This window comes from Manis pentadactyla, chromosome 10, assembly GCF_030020395.1.
Source record: "Manis pentadactyla isolate mManPen7 chromosome 10, mManPen7.hap1, whole genome shotgun sequence".
Lineage (NCBI taxonomy): Eukaryota > Metazoa > Chordata > Mammalia > Pholidota > Manidae > Manis > Manis pentadactyla.
The window spans coordinates 102571875-102589171 of record NC_080028.1 but is presented as its reverse complement, the minus strand read 5'-3'; the positions used below and the strand labels follow the sequence as shown (position 1 = coordinate 102589171).

General features: G+C 49.0%; 1 long non-coding RNA gene across 2 annotated transcripts; it reads right to left on the bottom strand.

Moving 5' to 3' along the window:
* Positions 1–924: 924 nt before the first annotated feature.
* LOC130685153 (uncharacterized) lies at positions 925–5357 on the bottom strand. 2 transcript variants are annotated; one of them, XR_008999530.1, is made up of 3 exons: positions 5305–5357; positions 3971–4122; positions 925–1186 (listed from the first exon to the last, which is right to left on the bottom strand). It is a non-coding gene; the product is annotated as an uncharacterized LOC130685153 (long non-coding RNA). The 2 variants fall into 2 exon arrangements; XR_008999531.1 differs by having other exon boundaries at positions 5238–5336.
* Positions 5358–17297: the final 11940 nt, after the last annotated feature.

Sequence of the window (17297 nt, the reverse complement as noted above, 5' to 3'; positions counted from 1 at the left end):
ACACACAGAGGGAGGAGACAGGGAGATGCCGTGTGAAGACTGGATTGATGCTGCCAAAGCAAAGGACATCTGGGGTTACCAGGGGCCAGAGAGGCAAGAAGGTTCCCCTACAGGTTCTGAAGGGAGCTTGGCCCTGCCAACACCTTGATTTCAGCTTCTGGTCCCCAGAACTGTGAGGCAATAAGTGTGCTTAGCGACTGAGTTTGTTGTACTTTGTTCCGGCGGCCATGGATTCATCATGGAGAAGGAGGTGACACCAGCTCCACAGGGGATGTGGGATTATGGAGATCATAATGCTTAGCAAGCTTCTGGTTGTGGGGGACAGACTAGAACTGGCAGTTTATATTCCTCAGGGGCTCAGGGGCCCTTTCCCAACCTGCTGAGTAACTTGACCTTGGAGTTGCACCACTTCAATTTTATTTCATGATATTTTATTTTGCTGGCTGAGAATGGAAGAAGGACAGGGAACTCAGAGACCCTGAATGTAAACGTATGTAAAATTTGAAATGCCATTTGGACTGCTGGGCCCGGAGCCCTGGATGCTGAGTCTCGCTTCCTCTCTTTCTTTTGCACATGCATGTGCATGCATGCACACCTCCCACATGCACACGGCCATGCGTGCACACAGAGATTGCCACCCAGGTAAGAAACTGACTGTGGCTGCCGGTCAAAGCTCATGAGACACAGCCAAGGGGCAGCACCAGGCCGGTGGGTCTGCTTTCTCTCCTGGCTCTGAGCAAAGGCAGGGGAGGGTTGCAGATTCCTTTGAAAAGAAACCGTCCACTCTTTCTTCTGTCTCTTTCCTGTGTGTCTCTGCCCTCGCCCACCTTGCCCACCTCCCTTACATGACAGGCCCAGGAGCAGAGATTCCTGCTCCTGGCTATCCCTTGCAGCATACTAATTAAATGTTTCAAATGGTTCTTATTCATGGTGAAATGACGATAAAATTTTAATGATTCAATTAGCAAGCTCAAGGAAAAAAATAATAATGAAGAAAGGTGTTTGCCACTGTCGTGGGCTTTGAGCGTTTCATGGTGCTGTGTGTGGGTCGCAGGAGGCTGGGGTCTGCTGCGCTGCCTCAGAGCAGAGACCCCTGCTCATTCCCCAAAGAAGGCTGGCTGACGTGAGTATGGCTGGCCTGCGTCTGTGTCAGAGGGGCATCCCCAGGAGGCAGGGAGAAGGCGCTCTGGAAAAGAGCCAATGGGCCCATTAAGTTGGAAATCAAGTGGAAGCGCCTGGTGCTCTTTTCCAAAGGACATCCTCATGACTTTTTCCCATTTTTCTTTTCGTTGTACAACTCTCTTATTTTCAATGTGGGCAACTGGTTTACCTCCAGCCACATTAATGTTGTGAGTTCAGTGACAGAAACCTCTGGTCTTATTGGGAGGACAGGGCTGGAATGGAAAATTAATCGCATTTGAAGATTTCCAGTGTTTCCGTTCTGGAGGCACCCGTGTCACAGAGTGGAATGTTTTTTCCACAAAGCAACAGCAGTGAGAGCCCCCATTGCAGCAGACCACTGCCCCGGGGCAGGCATTACCTGCCCTGACCCCCGACCTCCACTGTGGGCATTTATCAGGCTCCCCTTCCCGCCCCCTCGGAGTCCCAGCTGGCCTTGTGTTTACTCAGCTGAAAGCCTCAAGTCCTGAAAAGCCACTGGGCAGCATCCCGGAGGCTCTGGCAGGGCTAACCTGGTGTGTGCCCAGCTGCTCCGGAGCAGGCTCTGGGCATGGCTCCCCTCTGTGGCCTCCCCGTTTGTTTTAATCATGCCTTTTGTTTTCTGTGTTAGAGGTTTGGTATCTTGGGACCTTGCTGACCCTGTAGGGACTATCCCGAAGGGCTAGCTAACTCCTAGAGGTAACAGAGACTTACCTGTAAGCTCACCTTCCAAATGCAAACGGACCAGCCCACCTCCCTCCCTGGGGCCCTCACATGCAGGCCCAGTCCCCAGGGTTGGTACCAGGGGGACCAGGGACAGTGCCTCTGCCCTGGAGCCAATGAAAGGATTCCAACAAGCTGGTCCTAAGCCTGCTCACCCTGCATGGCCTGTTCCTTCTAGAGAAACCACACAGTTTCCTCCTGCTCCGTGTGCCTCCTGACAGACCTGGGGGCTTCCCATGTGGCCCTGCCAGGCGCGCAGCCTCCTGTTTCCAGGGATCTGTAGGATAATAACTTCTTCCCTCGTGACAGCTGTTTGCACGACCCACGTCTTCCCTGATTAAAAACAAATCTCCAGTGCCTTGGAATCCAGACCCTTTCTTAGCATCAGACTTGGGGAAGCCCAGCCGGAATCGTGGTCTCGGGGTTTGCCTAAGAGCTGCAAATATCCAGAGCTGCTGGCCACCCTTCCTCCCTCTGCTCTCAGCCCTGGAGTCTGATCTGTCCTGATCTGTCCTTGGCTTCCTACTGGGCTCAGCCAGCGGGGAGCCTTGGGAGGAGTTCAAAGGTCCTGTGCTGCTTTCCTCAGCTCCCTCCCTCGTGCCCTACCGAACTCACTCATGTGCCCTGCAACTGAAGCTGTAGGTCACCTCAAGGTGGCTTCCTCCACGTGACTCTCTCCTCCCTGGTTCTTGTAGTCAGCTTCTTCCTGCTCCTTTGCCCCTAGACTTGGGGACAGCTCCCCATTACCAGCCTTTAGACACTTTATTCACCCTCTGGCTTCCCAGCAGACTGCCCATCCCTTTGTAAATAGCCCTTCATGTGAGTGCACCATCTTTGCTGTGAGCGTCCTGACAGAGCTTCTGTTTCACCTGACTTTGCCTGCCCATGTGGGCCCCTGTCCCTTGCAACTCATGTGTGACTCTGGGGTCCAACAGACAGCAAGGGTGTCTGCATCTGGGAGTTCACACTCTAAATAAAACAATGTTGGTGAATTTGGGGATCCTTTTCAGGGCGTGTTGGTTCCTTTGTGTCTGCTCTTCCTCCCCACCCAGCCCCGTTCCTTTCTTCTAGACAGGAGGACCAATAGATGAGATATTTCTGCCAAAAAGTCTTTTCCTGTCATTAGTATGTCACCAAATGCTGTCAAATAACAGTCACAGTCGATGGAATTTGCTGTTGGCTGAGACTGCATGCTGCCAGAAAGGTTGCGTCTCTTCCACAGAAGCCCAGCTTCCTCTGCCAGGAGATCTTGGCACCAGAGGTCAGCGAGGCCCACTGTGGGACCTACCTACCCCTTCAACTAGACAGTATCTCATGAATTATTAATGTCTTCACGGAGCATGTCTGCACTCCTTCCTGCAAAGAAGGCAGCAGAGATTCCAGGGGACAGGCAAGCCCCTGCCCGGTGCCACAAGGCACGGAGTGGCAGGGACAGGGCAGATCTAAATGCAGGAGGTGCTGCAGCCCCAAGAAAGATTGTAAGGAGATGGGAATGTCAATACCAGGGAAATGGGTGGACTGAAAAATCAATGGTGGTGCCAAAAGGTCTAGGGAATCAATAATAGCATGTAATAGCAGAGAAGCAATGGGTGTGGGTGCTGTGGACAGCGCAGGTGAGCCAAAACCATGGGACTGATGAGCAAGTCCTGGGAAGGGGGTGCAAAACTCAGCCTTTGAGATAAAAGTGCTGCATAGCAAACCACCCCAGAACTCAGAGACTTGAACCAACAATTATTTATGCCCATGGGCCTGAGGGTCAGCGGAGGGTTGGATGACCTAGACTGGGCTTGCAGGGTGGTCCTCATCTCCCTCCTGAGGTGGTAGGCTAGGCAGGCATGTTCTGCTTGTGACGATGGCAGGCAGAATAAAGAAGCACTCTCGAAGCACCAGCTGGGAGCTGGCACACCATCACGCCCTCCTCACTCCACTGGGCAAAGCACGTCCCACGGGTGAGCCCGCAGGCAGGGGCTGGGGAATGTAATGGGAGGAACCGCAGGGCCACACAGCAAGGGACATGCATGCAGGGAAGGGCCAGTGGTGGGCGGAGTGGAGCAAGGAGGGCACAAAACAGGAGCTGGTGATTCCTTACCAGAGCCTGGATTTGCCGGCTCAGCTATGTCTCTGCTGCCTCCTTTCCTCACCAGATCGTACATTCTCTGAGAACAGGGCTCACGATGCTCTGGTTGGTGTTGGCCAGCAGTTCCGGCAGCCTACAGATTGGGTATTGTCCAGGGCTGGGTCCTGTGGGATGAGAGGACAGTTCTCATCCTTTATTCACTCGATTACTTAGAATTCCACAAGTTTGTAGCTGAACTTTTCCCAGTGTCTGAAAGTGACTTTGATTTTTAAAAAAGAATCTTGGTGTCTCTGGAAATTGGGAGGCAGGGGAATGAATCTAATTTCAAACTGAAACTTTCAGACTTTTCCAAAAGAGGTTTTTAAAGCTTCCTCAATTTTAGTGAATAGACATATTGCTCTCATATTGAGAGTCTCCACCTAAAATATCCTGCCCCTGGTGTGCAATTTTCCAGAGAGTGTAGTTTCTTTTTAAATGCCCTCTCTATGATGTCTTTCTCTCTGACTTTGCTGCTATACTCCAAGAATCAGAATGGCTCAAAGCTGATGGGCCTTCATCCTAGATTTCTTAAGTCCAGGAGCTGGGAGTTCACTGTGAAAACACTCTTTGCCCAGGCCCACACTGGGCACAACACGTTTGTACCAGAATCCTGATGTGTGTCCCCAAATGTAACCCAAATAACCCCCAGACCCCACCTGGCTTTGTTTGGTGTAGGATTACATTGACAGAGACAAGCCATCAAATAACACTAATTAACAATAATCCCAATATTCGATCTTTTTTTTCTTAAGACATTAAAGGAGATATAATTGTAACCAATAACAGCCTTCTTTTTTTTTTTAAAAAAGACCTTAACAAATCAATAAACAAATTTAGTAATGGGAAACTTCTGGCAAATCCAATTTCTCACCCTGGTACATTTATCAGGCCCAGATTGTGAGCTCTGATTATGTTTGGTGCTTGGGATTAACCATGAAGCCTCAGTGGTAAATTTTGCTTAGGGATTTTTCTCTGGCCATCTCAGGGAACAGGCAATATATTCAGGGGATGACCCCTGCTTTCTGAGCAGCATTTGGAGGTTTTCACACAGCTTCCAGCCCCAGGCTGTTCCCTGTGGGAAATCGACTGGGAGAAGCAAGTCAATAAATCAAGAATTGTGCACAACGTTTTCGTTTGCTCCATTTAAACTGATGTGCGCTGGGGAAGCCACCCTCTCCTCTGACATCAAGGCAGGTCTTTAAATACCACTTAAAAGGGACAAAACACTTAGAGTCCTCACCATGAGATGGGCTAATTGGCTGGAGCAGATGGCAGAATTTCCCACAGCAAACTCCCCGGTCCATTACCTTTTTCACTGATGGGACTCAGGGGTTCTCCTCTTCTCTGTCATGGCCCTGAGGAGGTTCTCATTGTTCCTGTTTTATAGGTCCCAAGTCACACCCTGATCTTTCTACAGAAGCAAACAGGGTGGAACTGGAGAGAATTCCTGGCAAACCTGCTTCCTCATTCTCCCTTAACATGAGGATAACACAAGGCCGGGTGATATGGGCTCATCACCAGGGCTGCTGGCCCACAGAGAAACTCTTTGCTCCCATTGACAGAAAACAGAAAGGGGGCCTTTGGGGCTGCCAAGAGTCGGAGGCACCCTCTGGGTTCCCGGGGGTCATGGTCTGCTTCTAGACTGTTCATCTTGCCGGAGGACCACAGTGAGGGATTCTGTGGGGCTGAGCCTGCACGCCAGGCGCTTGAAATTTGGAATCCTTTACGCATAGGTTCTGCTGAAGGGAAGGTGGGGCTGAATACCACACTTCCTCTTTCTGGGAGGGGTTCTGATGCCACAGGGCTTTTCCCAGATGGGAGCGTCCTTCCCTTAGTGCAGGGCAAATGTATCTGATGGCATCATCATGCCCATGGAGGTTACATAGAGAGAGCCCACGCTAGACCGTGGCTTCCGTGGACACCAGGGCCAAAATGCAGAGGCACGCAAAAGAAGACAAGCATTGGCTTTTGAACGTGTCAAGGGCCTTTTCAAATGTAACTTTGACTACATGTGACTTTTACTTTGCAGAACTTCAGAATTTAAGATCAAATTAAATTTGACTGCACTGGCACAGGCAACAGGATTGGCCACGTCTCCTCCGTGGCTCCAGTTTTGGGAAAGTGCGGGAACATCTAATCACATCATCCTCCTTGCCTCCCACTCCTCCCACCTCCTTAACCTGCAGCCCTGCCAGTGAACGAGCGTTGGTAGGGCTCTGATGAGGGGGGATGGGGGGACTGGTGAGGCAGCCAGTACTGACGGGAGTAGCTGCCTGACTGGGATTCCCACTGTTGATTTGATGGTCATGAAATCAGCTGGGGTTTCTTGGAGTGAGTGGCAAAGACAAACACATTTGGCACTGTGTCTGTTGCAGGGTGAATTGTGTCCCCCTAAAGGGCCGGTTGAAGTCTTAACCCCTGGTCCCTGTGAATGTGACCTTTTGGAAATAGGGTCTCTGCTGATGTGGTCACATTGTGATGAGGTCATACTGGATCAGAGTGGGCCCCAATCCAATGGCTGGACTCTCTGAGACAAGGGAAGTTTAGACATGCAGCAAACAGGAGAGAAGGCCATGTGAAGACAGAGGCAGAGGCAGCATGATGTCACTACACATCAAGAAAAGCCCAGGAATGGGGGCAGCCACCAGAAGCTAGAGGAGACACAGAACAGATCCCCCCTCCCAGCCTCCTGGAGGAATCCACTCTGCTGATACCTTGATTCTGGACGTGTGGCCTTCAGAACTGTGAGAAAATAAATTTCTGTCATTTTTGAAGCCAAAGCTTGTGGTCATCTGTTATTACAGCCCAAGGAAACATACAACTTCCACTTGGGGCATCACAACCCTTGTGCGTCGGGGAACCGTGGCATCGACAGACTCAAGCTCTTGGGGAGAAGATTCACGACATCTATCCACCTGCCTGACGTCCTTACCTCCGGACCCTGCTTTTTCTCTACTAGGAATTTACCCTACAGATGCGTTCACACAGGTACCCAGAAGCACTTGTACAGCATATTCTTTCCAACACTGTGGAAATTAGCACAAAATGGAAAACAACCCAAGTCAATAGGTTTCTGCTTGTCTAAATTATGGTACTTTCACTCCATGAAAAGGAATGTGCAAAAAGAAATGTAAAGGTATGAGGAAGTTTTATGCGATATGGAACAGTATCCAAGGTATATACTAAGTAAAAAAAATCAGTGTACCAAAGGGAGTGTGATTCACTAAGTGTTTCAAAATTAAAGGAATTACATATGCATGTGTGTATCAGAAGTATATAAAGGCAGCGTTACAGGTGTAGCTATCTCTCCTGGAAGGTACATGGGCATCACTAACAGTTTCTGATTTCAGGGAGGCAGAATGGACATCAGGGCAGAAATTTTTACTTTCTGCAAGTAGCACCTAATGTTTGAAAACCTGACTCTTTTTTTCTTAAGTTTCTTGTTCTCTATAGTTGGTGCGGTTATACTCAGTTCATGAGCTGATTTTCAGTTTGCACAATTTGAAAATGAATTTGGTGATTGTTAAATGAAAAAGAAAAACAATTTCTGGCAAGTTGCCAGGTGAAGGGAGTGGGGATTTGAGGGTGCCTCAGGGGGTATTCCGTGTTGAGCACATGGCTCACAGCTCCCATCTCATATCCTGTCCCTGTTCAGCCTGATGGCTCCCTTGTAGCAGAACTCACATTGCAGAAATGGCCTTGTGTTGGGTTGTTTTGCATGCTATGACCCCACACCCTGCCTCCACTCGAATGAGGAGTGTCGGCTCTTCTTCCCAGATCTCCCAGAGCATCTCTGCCTTCAAAGCTTTGCAGTTCTGCATTTCTGTACTCTCATCTCATGCTCACTACCAGGGAGGTGGGGAAGGCTGCCAGACTTCCCCCATTTGACAGATGGAGAAACTGAGGCAGGGAAACTTAAGTGGCGTGTCTGCAATCACAGTGAGGGCCTCCACCCAGGTCTGCTGACTATGGCTTTGTGTTTTTCCTATGGGGTCCTAAGTGGAATTGGGAAATCAGAGACTAAAGCAATAACTCATGGAGTATGAAAAATAAAAATGTTGCTTTAACCTTTGCCCTGACACAGAATATTCTCCATTCAGCAGCCAGAGTGAAGGTCAGATCACATTGCTGCTCTGCTCTGAACTCCTCCAAAGTTCTCATTCCCAAGAGTAAAAGCCAAATCCTCGTCATCCCCTCCAGGGTCCATATAACCTGTCTTCCCACTGTTGCTCTCACCTCACCTGCCCTCTCTGAGCTTGATTTGATTGTCATGCCCACCTCTCCAGTCAACTGGCCTCCCTACTATCCTCAACACATCTCAACCTCTGCCATGTAGGCCCCCATCCCTGGAGTGTAACCCCCCACCAAAAAACCCCCCCAAAAACCTCATATGTTGAAGCTCTAACCCCTAGTGTGACTGTATTTGTAGATGGGTCTTTATGGAGGTAATTGAGGTTAAATGAGACTGTAAGGGTGGGGCCCTGTTCCAACAGGATTGGTGGCCTTATAAGAAGAGGAAGGGACACCAGCAGCCTCCCCCTTTTTCTCTGTCCCTGTGTGTGCACAGATGAAAGGCCACGGGAGAACACAGCAAGGAGACGGCCATCAGAGAGGAAGAGAGGCTTCATCAGAAACCAACCCTTAAGGTACCTTGATCTTGGATGTCCAGAACTGGGGGAAATAATGTCTGTTGTTCAAGCCACCCAGCCTGTGGTACCTTAGGATGGCCACCTGAATAGACTAATACACTCCCAGCACCCCAGCTGGAAGGTGGGCTCTTTGAAGACAAGTGCTTAGATCCCTTGTTCTCTTTCATATAGCTAATTCCTACAAGGGTGCTCGATAAATCGTTGTTAAGTACATAAGTGAATTGGGATCTGACCCTCCCAGGGAATGTAGAGAAGGGTCTTGGGGCTCCTTAAAATGTCTGGGCACCACAGCAACAATGAGTCCCCGCTCGACTGGTGACAATCGCTGCTTTTCCCAGTTCCTTCCTGAAAAGCCCAGGGGGTCTGGCCTGTGACCCTGCATCTGTTGCTGTAGCTCTATCTCCCTGCTCCCACCCTGCACTGAGGTCTCCTAGTGCCATGTCACCAGGTGTGCCAGCCACCTTTTCAGCACTTCAAAGGCAGACACTGCCAAGAGCTGCCTGTGCCAGAACAGGTGGCTGCCCTCTCCCACACCTGGTCCCGGCAGCCCCACGGCAGGCTCCAGCACCTTCAGATGCAAGCTCGCAGACACCCACCTGCCTCCTGAGCTGGGAATCTGCCACATCCCCTGAAGTCAAGACGGCAATGACAGCGCAGGTCACACACTGCCTGACTCCCAGTTGCTCACCGCCATTTATTTTCCTTGCCTGGTGCCAAAACGGGAGACACATGCCATATGCCCACTTATTTCCGAACACTCTAGGATTCTGCACGCATTGGCAGCATTCACACATATACGGAGGTGTGATCATTGCTGACACAAGAAGTGCACCTGAGTTTTGTGCCAGGAGGCTCCGCAATCCTTCCTGGCCACATCAAACACACACACGTGGTGTTGGAGGCGTCATAATTCTAGACACGTAGCATATGTCCTTGGAGCAGACAAGGCACTAAATTAATCCTAAACACCAGTTGTAAGTTTCTTGTTGAAATGCTCCCTCACTGTATAAATAGCTTTTGCGTCCGACATTTCCTATAGTGGGCTCTACAGAACTCAGATACGCGATTCCAGCTTTATTTTTATAGTGCTGAGCCTTCTTCAAAATAGCCCTGTCTCTGTAAAGGGGAATTGGAAAAAATGATTAAATGCGAAGCAAAGGGATGTTCTGTGTCTACCTTGGAGTTCTCTCCTCTGGTTTCAGCAGGAGGCGCCAGGGCCCCTGAAGGAAGCTCTTCTGCGGGGACACATCTCATCCTGGTTCTTTCATTTTCCTTCCCCAGGAGAGGCTGTGTCCCCGCTGAAACCTGGAGTCTGGGCTTCTTGGCCAAGTCCTACCCCACTGCTTTTCTGCAGAGTTGAGAGTTGACTCCACATTTACATTGACCAGTAGGTAAGCTTGGGGCCTCCTCTATGAACTTGAGGTGCATTGGATTTGGGACCTGAACAAACTAGAATCCTGGCCATAGGATGACAAAATGAGATGGAAAACGACTTTCTGTGTGAGTGTGTGTGTGCTGGGGAGGGCGTGGGGATGACAGAGAGGCAGGGTCCCTGGGGCTCAGCCTAAGTCTTGAGCCTTGGCTCTTCCTTCCCTCCTCTGCCTTCTCCCCTTCCCACCCCACACCTTCTGTGCCAGCCTCTAGCTCTGCATGCCTCCCCGAGGATAGGATCACCCAGGACCACAGCTGGTCCATGTGGTTGTTTTATGGGTGTTAGAAAAGTGTACCTTTCTGGGTGCATAAAACTTGGTGAGTACTTGTCTTAGCAAGCAGACGATGACCTTTGCAAAGGAAAAGTCTCTCCTTCTGCTGAGCGTGCGCAGCTTTGTGCATGAGGACAAAGCTCAGTGAACAGAAGACAGGATGGGTTTGGGCTTGTACTTGCGCTCTCTGCTGGGTGCCTCTGTGCAGCGCACGACTTGCACAACAGTCTCAGATGGCCCAGGGAACGTGTTCACGTCCCCTTAGTCTAAAGTAGATACTTTCTATTTGCTCCTGCCCTTTGTGACAGATTATATTCTCCAAAAAATGGCAGACACACTGTCTCCCATTTCACATGATCATTTTACAGTGACAGCTATTTCATCTAGAGATGGGGTCTCTGCTCTCTTCCCGTGATTCTGGGTGGGTGTGACCATGGCAGAAGTGATGCTGTGATGTCCAGGCTAGAATGTAGAAGGTGATAGAGTTTCTATGTGGCTCTCTTGGGATTCTCACTCTCGGAACCCCGATGCCGCATGCAGCCTTCAAGCCTCCCAATGGGTTGCCCCAGGTGGAATGCAGCGGGCACTCCTGGGCTGCATCCAGGTTCTTGGCTCATGGTCCATGAACATAATGAAATCATTCTTTTCTGCCCCTAAATCATGATGGGTTTTTTTTGTTGTTGCTGTTATTACACAGCACCAGTAACTGGGAAAATCTTCAAAACTCAGCCCTCTGCTTCCTCCTCCAGGAAGTCTTCCAGGATGCCCAGGCTGGGTCAAATCATCTATTTCCTGTGCCCCTTCCCTCCCCTTTCCTGGGCTACTTGATCTCAGCCCTTACACTGTGCTCAGTTAATCCCCACATTAACTTTGAGCCAGTATTCCTGTCTCCATTTTACAGATGAGGACATTGAAGCTCTTGAAGGTTAGGGGACATTGCTCAGACCCACAGCTGCTAAACAGCGGGTCTTACAGCAAAAGTGGCTATGAAAAAGTGGAAATGTATAAAATAAAATACATGAGTATCTCACCTGGTACCAGTTCCTGTACTTCTGATTTGTACCAGAGGAACTCCTGGTTAAGGCTCCTTGGCAGGGGTGAATGGAGCTCCCCCACATGGAGCTGTCAGACACCTCCAGAAACAAAAGGAACAGCAAGAAGGCCAGAGTCCAGCCACACAGCAGCAAGCCGGGCTCGTGGCCCCAACATGTGCTGAGGTGGCCGCACCTTCCGATCTCTCAGGACAGCTGGCTCCAGGTTGAGGCCAGAGCTCTGACGGTGATGCAAGGTAGGAAGCCAGGTGGGGCGGGCACATGTGATGGATGGTCGCACTGCTGGGGGCCTGCGGGTCCCTGTTAGACAGTTCTCTCTGTTTTCAGTCTCCTCTGGGTCCCAGGCAGAGAAATTGAAGACACTGGCCTCACTTTGGCAGCCTGAGAGCTGCTGCCATTTCCTCACTGGCCACAAAATTCAGGAGTCTGTGAAACGGGGTCTGGCCTCGCAGGATTAGGGGGTGGGCAGAACCACCCCTCACACAATGAAACCCTTTCTTCCCATAACACATCCCTTTTATATATTGACTTTGAATGTCACTAGTGGCTTGCATTTTTAAGAAATCACACAATACAGTAATGTACTGCAAAAGTTTTTTTCAAACAGATCATAGAATAAAAATTTTAAGTTCCCTCTTTCTTCCCACCTCCTACTTTCTCTCTACAGAGGAACTACTGTTCATATTTTACTCTTTTCTTTATAGTCTTTTTTCTATGAATTTGCATATGTATACACGTGTCCATATATATGCACACATTCAGATAGAAGGTTTTGTGGAAGTGCAGTTATACTACTTGCATTATTCTGTGACTTGTTTCTCACTGAACTTTTATTTATTGTCTCAGAGATTTTTCCATGTTTGCACACTCAGCTCCAAAGCTCCTTCTTCCTACAGATGCATAGTTTTCCATAGTATGACTGCATCATGATTTATTTCACTAAGTCATTCTTGAAAGCAATTTGGACTGCTTTCCATTTTTTTTCTGTTACCATTGCTTCAAATCAACATTTTCCTACTTACTCCTTGTGTAGCTGTGCAAGTGTTTCTACAAAACAGGTTGAATTGGCATCGTTAGGTTAAAGGATATGTATGTGCATTTAAATTTTTAGAGATGTTGCCAAATTGCCCTCCCCAAATGCTGTACAAATAAAAAAAATTAACACTTCCTCCAGTGATGTATGAGAGCTCCTAGTACACCACAGCCTCACCAACTTGCCTGTTAGCAATCATTTTCCTTTTTACCAATCTAACAAGCACACATTATATCACTGTTACTGCAATTTGAATTTCCCTATTTAACTATTTCGGCTGTGTGTATTTTCATATGTTCAGTGGACAATCATATCTTGTCTATAAAAGTGCCTATTTATATCTGTATGAATTAAGATGCTTTGGGGAGCAAGGAACAGAAAACCATGACTCCACTGGCATTGACAATAAGGAACTTATTTTCTTATATTAAAAGAACGGCAAATGAGGGAATGTAACATGGTGCAACCACGATAGAAATGGTAAGGCAGTTCCTCAGAAATAAGTAAACATGGTGAGCATATGATCCAGCAATTCCACTTTTGGGTCTAAACCCAAAAGAACTGAAAGTAAGGGCTTAAAGGATACCTACACACTCATGTTCACAGCAGCATTATTCACTATAGCCAAAAGGTGGAAGCTATCTAAGTGTCCACTGATGGATTAATGGATAAAACAAAATGTGGTGCATTCATGTAGTGGAATATTATTCAGCCTTACAAAGAAAGGAGATTCTGACACCTGTTACAATGTGGATGAAGCTTGAGGACATGATGCTGAGTGAAGTAAGCCAGACACAAAAAGATAACTACTGTATGACTCTACTTCCATGAAGACCTTAAACTCATCAATTCATAGACGAAAACAGGATGGGGGGCAGATGCCAGGGGCTGGGGAATAGGAATGGGGAGTTGGTGTTTAATGGGAACAGAGTTTCAGTTAGAGAAGATGGAGAGTTCTAGAGATGATGGTAGGGACAGCTGCACAATGTAAATGTGCTCAACGCTACTGAACTGTCCACTTAAAATGGTCACTATGGTGAATTTTATGTTACATGCATTTTACCACAACTAAAACTTTTTTAAGTAAGACAAAGTACAGATTAAAAGCAGCTCCAAGATTGGCGAATTTAGCAGCCCAGTGAGTCAGGGAGGCCCTGTTCTTTCCATTTTTCTGTTCTGCCATCCTGGGAAAAATCCCATCTTTAGCCAGCTCCCCTCCAGGTCTGAGACATCATCATCAGCTTCAGGCCTCACATCTCACTATGATGCCAGAAGCCTTCTCAGTGTCTCTTTGTAAGGGTGAGGATAACCTCTTCCGGAAGACCCCTTCCTCCCCCCCAACTCTGCCTGACACCCATCCAGTCTGTGGGCCATGGGCAAGGACATAGCCCACTGCAACTGGCCATAGGGAATCTAGACTTTAGGACACTGGGCTGGGCCCTGCTTCAAGCATATATACATGTAGAGGCAGGGACCTGAGCAGCTGGGACCCCATAGGAATGGGGGAAAAACGAATGGCTGTCACAGTAGGCAAGCAGCACTGCTTACAGTAAAATTTGCTGCCCATTTTCCACTGGGCTGTCTTTTTTTTTTTTTTTTTTGGTGGGAGCTCTTTATATATGGTGGTAAGTAATCCTTTATCTTTAATAGGTGTTAACAATATTTTTCCTAGTCTGTTGCTTTTCTTTGAGTGGATTGTATTTATGTAAGGTCAGAACTCAGCTGAAGTATGCTTTTTCTCCCCCAAATACTGAGTTCATCAATAATATAGATGCCTTATTTTTTTTTTAAGGAGAGCAAGGTACAGGCTTTAATTTAGAGATAAAGTGAAAGGACAGAGCTCCCAGCTCATGCCAGGAGGGGACAAGAGAGGCCCTAGATGCCTTTTTCTCTTGCTGAAAAACAAATTGGAGGTAGTTAAAGGTGAGTGAGATCATCATTACTGGTTTGCAGGCTTTAAAGGTAAAGGGTGTTCCTAACCAGAAGCAGCTGCTGAATACAGTACTTTGGAGGCAGCAGGCAGCATGGCATTCCTGTGTCACCAGCTGAGATTGGAGAATAGTGAAGTGACAGAGCCACTGCATCCACACAAGGAGGGGTGACATGGGGAAAGAAACTGCCCCCTCTCCCCCCCACATGCAGTTGAGATTTTGTTTCCACATGAAGTCCACTTAAAAGGTTCTGCTGACAGGCTTCACTGAGGACAAGGCTGATTCCTGGGGGTGGTCACAACAAGCAGACACGTCTCTAACCACAGGTGCTTCCAGAGACGAGCAGGCCTGGGGTTGCATGATGGATGCAGATCATGCTTCTACAGGGAATGCAATGCCCGACCGTCCCAGCTCCCAGAGCTCCTGACCTCCCACAGCCTTGGGAGGTAGAGATACATACCTGACAGGTGCATGGAGAATAAAGGGGTGCTTTGATCTCACACTGGGTCACTCAATTTGTTTCGAGTTTACATTCTAGGTTAATGGCCATTTCTAAGATAGACACAGTTTGGTGGTGGGATGACTTAATTTTGAGGTCACAGAGCAGCAGGAGACTAGGCATCAGTTCAAAATCACCCACTGAAATTCTGGGTCGTTCCAGGCTAGGTTCCCACCTTCTTGGAATACTTCATCCTCCTTTGTAAAAATGAGGCCCTCCTTCCAGGGTGGGTGTGAGGAGTCAATGAAATTCTGTACTCAAAGTCCCCTGCCCAGGTCCTGCCCACCTGCTTGTTTCCTCTCCTGCCCCAGGCCTCCTCCAGCCCTGCTCTGTGCATCTCTGGTTTAGTCTTCCTTCCTGATGCTCCACACCCTCCAGCCAGTGTCCCTGCTGTTCACACTTCAGCAGGATGGGAGAAGGAGGGGTGCGACCCTCACTAATTTTGCAAACTTTGAGCAGCTGAAGTTAATATTGGGGGAGAAAGAAGCTAGAATTATCATCTCATCCAGGTCTGCACTTCCAAATATTCTCAACACTTCTCTCCTCTGCTGACCCCTCCCTGGGCATGAATAATCAAGGACGGACACTCATCAAGTTGCTTACTGGACCCTTAGAAGTAAATATCTGGACCCACTAAAAGCAAAAGCAGGCCTCAGAGACACCACACCCAAGGAGGATATTCACTGGAGAAGGCAGTAATAGATGCAGATTTCCTCTTCAGCCACATCCCAGCTTAGACCAGCGCCCCCAAATGGCCCCCACCTGCTTCTGGCCCACAGAGGTGACAGCATCAATCTCATTCCCGGCCCTAATGCCAGAGCACATTTATGGCCCAATCAGTCCTTATGCTCCAGCTCCTTGGAGTCTCTGCTTTGTTAACATTCAGCTTCCATATTTTCTGGTGACAAACTAGGTCATATCTATGTCAAAGGGTGACCTGAAATCATATCGTGTCATAGTTATGAGATGAAACTGACCTTAGATTGGTGATTCGCTCTTTATTCTGATGGGAAGTTGAAGGCCAGAGGAGGAGACGGCAAGCCCCCCGCCCGTTATCCCGGCCGCACCCCTGCCTGAGTGGGGTCCTGACAGGTTCTGGCCAGCAGCTGAACAGAGCCGGTATGTGCCATTCCTGGGCAGCAACAGGTCAGAGCCCGTGGGACATGCTCCCACTTTCTCTTTCCTGCCGCAGAGTTGTGGGGCCACTCCTGAGGTGGTGAAGCCACCTGGGAAAGCAGGCTGGAAGAGTCACTGAACGGAAGACTATTCTGAAATATAGTGTTGCAACAGAACATTTGAGGTGCAGTAAGGCCATGGGATCAGGAGATGGCTTCCACCGGGGAAGCACCCGGCGGGTCAGGAGCAGAGGGAAGGGCACAGGGCCAGAGAGTCAGTGCTGTTCCCCCAGAAGGGACAGGCCGGCAGGGCAAGTGGGCTCAGGACGGGCTCAGGACAGGCTCCTCTGAGTCCCACCAGCCCTGGGCTCTGGGCAGACGCGATGTCCCTGGGGGTCTGGTGACTGGGGCCTGAGTGTGAGAGCCCCAGAGAGGAGGGATGGGGGTGGAGGTCTGGACTGGTCGGTTTGCATTGCAAAATTGTATCCACGCTTCTTTGAAACATGACTTTGAAGCTCTTTCCTATGAACAGGTGGAATCCACTTCTCCCCCTCCACCCACCAAGTCCAGGACTTGCATTGGTCAATAGAATGAGACGGAGGTGGTGCCATGCAGGTTCTAAGCCGAGGCCCCAGGAGGTTTTGCATGCTTCTGCTCTCTCTTTTGGAATTCTGTGGCTATCACATGAACAAGCCTGGGCTAACCTGCTGGATAAAGAGGGACATTAGCTCCTGTATTAGTAACCACTTGCTATGTAACAAATGACTCCAAAATGAAGCAGCATAAAACAACACACATTCTCTTGCAGTGCTGCACTCAAGGGGTCCTTGGGCCAAAGTCATGACGAAGTTCACCTGGTGCAGAATCCACTCCCAGGTCCAACGAACAGTCATTGGGAGGATTCAGTTCCTCCTGGGCTGTTGGCCAGAGGCAGGCCTCAGTTCCCTGCCCTGTTATCTCCACACTGGGCTTTGCCAAAATGAGAAAATGAGAGAGAGAGAGAGAGAAACGACTCAGGTGAAAGTCACTGATTTTTGTAGCCTCATTTCAGAAGTGACATCTCATCAAATTTGCTGTATTTTATTCATTAGGCACGAGTCAGCAAGTGAAGCCCACTTGGTGCTTTCTGAGAGCTGCCTCCTCCATGATGCTCCCTTGGAGCCTCCTGTCTTGGTCCGAGTCCCAGCAGCTGGTGTCTCTGCCATCACTTGGCCTTTATCACTTGCCTCCAGGAACATCTTACCACACGGTTGGCATAGCCCAGCATCAACACAGTTACGGCTGGCTCCCTCTGTGTCCTGTGAGATTTTTCTTACCA